General features: G+C 37.4%; 1 long non-coding RNA gene across 3 annotated transcripts in view; it reads right to left on the bottom strand.

Annotated features, from left to right (window-relative positions):
* Positions 1-416: 416 nt before the first annotated feature.
* The window catches only part of LOC139828859 (uncharacterized), a 327,266-nt gene continuing 320,857 nt past the window's right edge, over positions 417-6,825 (bottom strand). For 2 of the 3 annotated variants that reach the window (XR_011740907.1, XR_011740909.1), the window contains one exon: positions 417-2,118. This is a non-coding gene — a long non-coding RNA (uncharacterized lncRNA). Of the gene's footprint in view, positions 2,122-6,825 lie in introns of all 3 variants that reach the window. The other variant, XR_011740908.1, reaches the window with a different exon arrangement.

The raw sequence follows: 6,825 nt of genomic DNA, 5'->3' as shown, positions 1-6,825 counted from the left end.
TGTGTCAACCTTGGCATAATTATACATAGTTGGGGGCTTCTTAATCAGTGTTAGTAGCTTACAATATCCTGAGAGACAAATGCTACCTCCTGATTGCTAGGATATTGTGCTGCCTTTCAATGACAGGCAAGAAACCCCCACACTGGAAGTATGAATTTCTGTTCCATCTGCTTTAGGTAAGGTTGAAATTGGAAAGTAACTTTAATGTTTGCTTGTTTTGTGAAGTTTTTGGCTTATGGTCCCGGTAACATTGCTAAGATATAAGGAAAGGTTCTTCTGTGGGGTGCTCAATCTAAAATAACAATGTAGGTACAGATTTTTAATAAGTATCAGGGGATTTATGTATATCCATGTGTGTGTACTTACCTTGAAGGTTTAGTATTAAATATTTTATATTTATGTTTTCTGTTGTTGTCTCTAGTGTATTCAAGCGTATACTAGAGGCATAGTAACTATGGAGAACAGAACAAAAACATGTGCCAACAAGGAATAAAACTTTAGTAGGCTGTCATAGTTTGTCTGCACCAACATAAAGATAATTCTTAAATTATCTACAGAACAAAGCCAAGGACATTACCAATATTTTATAATACAGGACCACTAATGGCTACAGTGACAATTAAAGAATATTCTTCTTTACAGAATTTCAGCACAGCTGTCAATATACAGGGCACTGTTCAGTTAAATCCTTCTTAAAGTACCTTCTTAAAATTTAGGAAGTCTGCATTTTTTAATCCAGCTTCAACATTTTTAGTGAGATATTTCATTACAATAACACCGTGTCACTCGTGCTGAAAGACAGTTATTTTATACTGTGTACTAATTGGGAGTATATTCAAATAACTGCGAGTTACTGGTTGCAAATTAAAATATAATTTGATAAATACATGTTGTGACTGTCTTTATACATAACCTAATACTGTCAAGGAATCAGAATTTTTTCCTTCTCTCTCTACTAATTAAAAGCAAATGATGACACTATCTAAACATGCTGCAGCTCTATGCTACTGTATATATAAGTGTTAACGTAATTCTTACTATTGCATCTTTTAAGTATAAAATTTGTGGAACATGGGTATTTATTAACCTTGTTGGTGAAAGGAGACTGTCTTTAAGATTCTTTGAATGTAATGAACAATAATGCCCACCCCGAGTGGGTGATGGCAGTGTTCTCATCCGCATGTTTCTATATTTGTAAATCTCATACTGAAACAAGGTGAAATCTTCAGGAATCCTAAACTATCGGATAATCCGCCACTTCACTCTCAACAGGAAATCAGGCTGGAGGCAACATGATCCTTTACCAAAGCCTATTGAAGCCCATAGGAGATTTTCTACTTGTTTAGTGGGGTTTGGATTAGATCCAAGTAGCCTTTGAAATCAATGTATACTGCATGTTTTCTGAGAAATCAAATCAGTATCCAAACCGTCTCTTTACTTATGCTGTTTTACATTTTCAAATGCATTAAAAACCTACATCTCATTGACAGGGGTATAGTCACCTAAATGCTTTGTGATTCTGGGTCCTATACACCAAGGACTTTATCCTGCCTTTATCTCTTTTGTATAACAGTACACCAGAACAGGTAAAACCATGATTACCAACATGTGTTGGAACTGGACGTTCATTTTTGGTGTAATGCAAAAATACTTGTCTTCAAGGCCTGAATACTCACATCATGTAGTTTGATGCTACTACAGTTTGACAGTAATAGGCTGCTCTTACAAAGAGCATGGGAAGCACAACTTGGAAAAAAAAAAACATTTTTTTAAGAATTGCGACATATAAATGAATGAATATCCTGTGTGAAATTTGAGTTCCACTCTTTTCCCTTGACTTCAAGAAAGCCATTATTCCACCTGCCTTTTTCTTGTAGTTTCCCATCAAGTTTATGAAAGGCAGGAAATTAGCAAACTGAATAAAATACTCTTCCCATTACCCGCATTTTGTAAAGAGAACTGGAATGAAGAAAACACGAAGAGACTTGAAGAGCAAACCGTATTTCTCATTTTATCATGCAGGTTTGTCAGGCTTTGATGGTAGAGGAGAAAATGTCTCTTCTTTTGGTGTTGTTTATTTTATTCTTTCCCTTGAGGAAAATCTGGAAATCTGGGAAGCTGCTGAGGGAGGAAAAAAGATGTTTTGTGAAACATAAAATATTTTGAACGAGTACTAAAAGTGAAAATTGTGTTACTGCTACACTTAAAATCTTCTAGATGCACTCTAAAATTAATTAGGATTTCAAATTACGTGATTTCATTTCAGATTTATACCAGTATACAAATGCAATGCCTTTATTTTATGTATTTCTATATCCCCTGGAACTACTTTAAAATGAATTTGTAGAAATGACACTTTCATTTTCCTGTTTTACCTCTACAAAACACACTTTCCTTCTGCATCTGTACTAAAGCGCTACGTTTTTAGTATGGGGCAGGGCTCAGAAGAGGTATGTAAATACCTTTCTGCTAAAAAGTCAATAATATTGATGTTTTGTAATTCCACTGTTTTATTTTTTTCTTACTTTACAAATGTCTAGAGACAAAGAGTAAATGTAAATACCTTAATATGCAGAACAGCTCTATCTCAAATATTGCATGTATTTGTCATTATTCTAAAGAACATACAGATATTTGTTATATAAAGCTGTTCAGCAGTACTTTCTGTTTCATAAATTATGCATAATACATTTTTCACTCTTAAAAAAGGTAATTAAATTTTACTTTCAAAGAGAAAAATAACTAGTATAGCTACATTTATAATTCAGTTTCCTACGTTTTTCTCCTAATCTGATAGAAATGGAGCTGTTGCATTTGTTTTTTTTCCCAGACTTCCGTACTTTTCATAAAGTTTATGTCTCTCTAGATAAATACCTTATCGCATCTATCTAAGGGATACCACACCTACATGTGTTAATAATAAACATCAGTACTGCAATTTCTTAAATCAAATTACTCCTCTGATTTATTTGAATGACCTGCTTTTGGTTTGTGGTTACATCTTTCTGTGATGCTGAAAGGTCTGCTGTAGACTTCAGGACCAACTTTTCCATCTTTTCGCCCTTACTTTTCTTAATGGCTCACTCTTGGCAAAGTAGCTATTATAGAACTTATTTTTTCACTGCAACATATTCTTTCTTTTCTCTCTACTTTGTCTTGACTAGTGTGAAATATCTGTTCACTTGATTCCCTCCGCTTCTCCTACCTTCATTGCCTTATTGTTCTTCTATTGTTGATGCCTTTTATTTTTCCATCAAAGTATCAAGTCTTCAAATCTATGAATAATCCTCTAGAATGTGACCTTTTCAGCCTTCTCCAACCATAAGTAACATAAACAAGAATAGTCCGAATTTTATGAATGGGCTTACCTAATGCTTTTATTTACCAGGGGACTCGAGCTGGTGACAGAACCAGTAGCTCCCACAATCTTCATCTCAAACCTTCAGACTGAAAATTAGCATTTCTTTGCTGTTTTTTTAATAACCTCACATGTCTGAACACAAATCTTCTGCGTCTCTATGTGTTCCCCTATCTTTGTGTCAAGTGACTTACTGCCACTAGAATAAATTATTGACTGAGCTAGACACCAGCAATAATACCCTTTTGTGGCAGCATTTTACTGCAAGAGATTTCTAGGCCTGAATGTGCTTCTGTCTTGTACAATGGTGAATTAAATTTGACACAGTTAATTTTGTGTTGAAGCTGACCTAATCCACAACAAGGCTAGTGAAACGAAAAGTGATCAAAAGGCAGGCAGTGAAAATAATGGGTCTGAACCATTAGAGAAGACCCCAGGTTTTATTGATTTAATCTCTTAAACTAGCTAGATTCTGGCACACCAAGGGTAGGCTCTTGCTTTACATTAGCCTCCTAGATGTTACCGGTCAAGTCAAAGCCATCCAGTCTGTCTTTTGTGGAGGGGGATGGAGATAAAGTATGGACACTGTTTTGCAGGAGCTGTCCGTAATCTAGGTGGCTTAGAATAAATGAAATGAACCTCACTTTGTGACGTGGTGGTGACTCATGTCCTAGAGCTCTGAGGGATAAACTCAGATTTTGGCAACGTTTGCAGAGTTACCACCTAGTTGGGAGTACCATCCTTGGAGTGGAAATGGTAGGATGGGTGCTGTTTTTCTTTTCACCTGCCAAAGTTCACAGTCCAGTATGTTATGTAGACAACCTCCAGCTCTAGTTTAATTAAATATGTTGGTAATACACCATTGACAAACATGGCCTTGTTTCCAGGGTAGCAACTTTGCGCCATGGATTAGGGTAGACACCTGGGATAGTATCACTCAGACTTTGTCTAATCTTAGTGTATAGTCATATGCAAAAGTCCTTCTGCTTTATGTAACTCCATTGAAAATACTGAAACTAATACCAGATTAAAGCACTGCTCAGTGGGAAACTATGCGAGAGAACTGGGACACTTTGAGAATCCATCCATATTAAAAAAATCTTATTGAAAAAAAACTAATTCAACTGAGATCAGTGATGTGCTTTTTCCCTTCCTCGCTAACCCATGTACAATAAAAACATCAGCATTCTTCAGTCAGCTGGAGATTAGTGCTTATTGCAACTGTGTTTCATCCCTGTTGCTTGTGTAGTGGATATATGGTGAATGAACCTTAACTCCACAACAGCAGTGTGAGAAATAGTTAAGAGGGATTTTTCTTTAAGGCAAAATAAACAGTGTCTAAATGTGTATGGCCCTGGATTTATTTTTGGCCCTATATTTGTTTTGGAAGAAGAAGGCAAAAGGAGAGGATTGTGTGAGAAAGGTCATATCTGATAATCTTGTTGATTTTAACCAAATATTGGGAAGTCAATGCTTTTTACCACTAGTGTGGTGCAATGAGATACGAGGAAAGGTGGATAGCACAGGCTTTACATCAACTGGGAGTTGCATGTAGCAAGGATATTGTCTTGTACAGCAGAAGAGCAGACTGTGTTTCATAATCTGACCTTTTGGGCATTACTCAAAGCCTGTAACAATCATTGGAAATATTCCCATAGCCTTCTATGAGCTGCAGGCTGGGTGAGGTCTCAGCTAGCAAGGAGGTGTTCAGAGCAGTGGACTAGTCTTTCTCGCTGTAGCTCTCAGTCCTATATCTGTGTTTGTATGTACAGTAAAGAAGAGAAAGACGAGCAGAGCCACAGGAGGCTGCTTGAGAAGCCGGTGTCTGGCTAGTTTTGTTCAACCATTAATTTTTAAGGGCTTGCCATACAGAAGTTGAGGAAAGGGACTGGGAGTCGGGAAAGAAGATTGATTTGTTTGACAAACATTTCCAGTGTATCCATCTTTATCATTCAGCCTGATGTCTCAATCTGGACACATTTTATTGTTGGTGTTTGGGAGTAAGCTGTCACACAAAGTGCCTACTAGAAATTTCCTAATTAACATGCTAATCAAGATGCCTCAAGGTGTTGTTTAGACTCATTAGTAATACAAAGAAGTAGCTAACAGACATGTGTGGCAAGGCTTGAGGAAATGAAGGTATCCAGAGAATACTGCCTACTTGTACCAAAACTGTCAAGGACATGGAAATAACAAATTAATTGAAGTGAGTTATAGTGAGTCACAAGGCCACAAAAGTGCCCAGTCTTAATGGTTTAGTATTGGATTGTGCTTTGAGGAGAGAGAGCAGTAAGATGCTACTCTGGGAGGGTGCCTCAGATAGAAGAGAAGTTTTCAAAAGCAAAGTAGCCTTGAATAGCAGGACTGTGCACAATACTGATTTGCACTGCTTTCAGAGAGAGCAAGCTTGCGGGGTGCTTCAGTTGTGCAATCTTCTGATGGCATGCAAAGCCATATCATTCAAGGTCAATGTCCTTATCAGTCTCCCTGTAGCAGAATGCCACCAGCTATCAGGTCCCTCCAGGCAAGGCTGTGCACTAGGGCCTTTCACACTGGGTGTAAGTTCTGCATTTACATGTAGCACTGACAAGTTAGTGTGAAGGAAAGATAATTTCCTCAGGAATAGACCACAAGACTGGCAGCTGAACTACAATTTTGCAAAATCCAGGATCCTCAGCTGTGTCACAAGATATTACCTGAACACCAGAGCTCTGAAGTGAGCCAGTGCAACCTGGCTGGCTGTGAGGACACAGATGGGAACAAGAAGACAACCAGAAGTACTGGCACTTCCCTCTGTGGAGGTACAAAATGTTTGTAATGTTTTCCACATGTTAGGTTAAGAGGTACCTTAGAAACATGAGAGATAAACGACAGTGGTACAAATTATCTCCTTTATAGGGACAAACCTTTGTAGGCAATAATTATGGCACCTGTATCTATTAGCAGCAGATTAGTGGGAAGCCTGAAAATAAGACAGGGCGGTATAATAAGGTTAACGATCTCACCATGCACCTAAATACTTTCATCTGGGTGGAATTTATACTGCTAATTGACTTGGTAAGAAAACCTTCAGTCGATACCACTGCAGGCTCAGGGGAGTATAGCTTTCTGTTTTGTTACCTGGAAAAGAATCAAGGATTGATCTGGAGTTTAGCCTGTATTTACATTATGAAAACAGAAGTCTGAAGGCCATAGGGAGACTCTTAGGCAAGGCAGTCACCTGCCAGTTAAGATTTAAGGCTAAACTTACTGTTTATTGTGTATATTGCAATCAAGTAATCTGACAGCACTAAAATATTGAAGTCTTACTTGTGGTAATAGACTAGGTTGCAAGGGTTTGTTATAAATGTCAGTCTGTGATTCAAAAATGGTTTGGAATGAAAACTTCATGAAAAGAGTGTCTTCATTTTAAGCTTTTTGCCCTGTACTATTTAAGTTAGAAAAAACTGACTTGATCATCAACTATC

Source organism: Patagioenas fasciata, chromosome 11, assembly GCF_037038585.1.
Source record: "Patagioenas fasciata isolate bPatFas1 chromosome 11, bPatFas1.hap1, whole genome shotgun sequence".
NCBI classification, from domain to species: Eukaryota; Metazoa; Chordata; class Aves; order Columbiformes; family Columbidae; genus Patagioenas; species Patagioenas fasciata.
The sequence above is the reverse complement of the archived record's forward strand: the minus strand, read 5'-3'. Positions and strand labels throughout refer to the sequence as shown.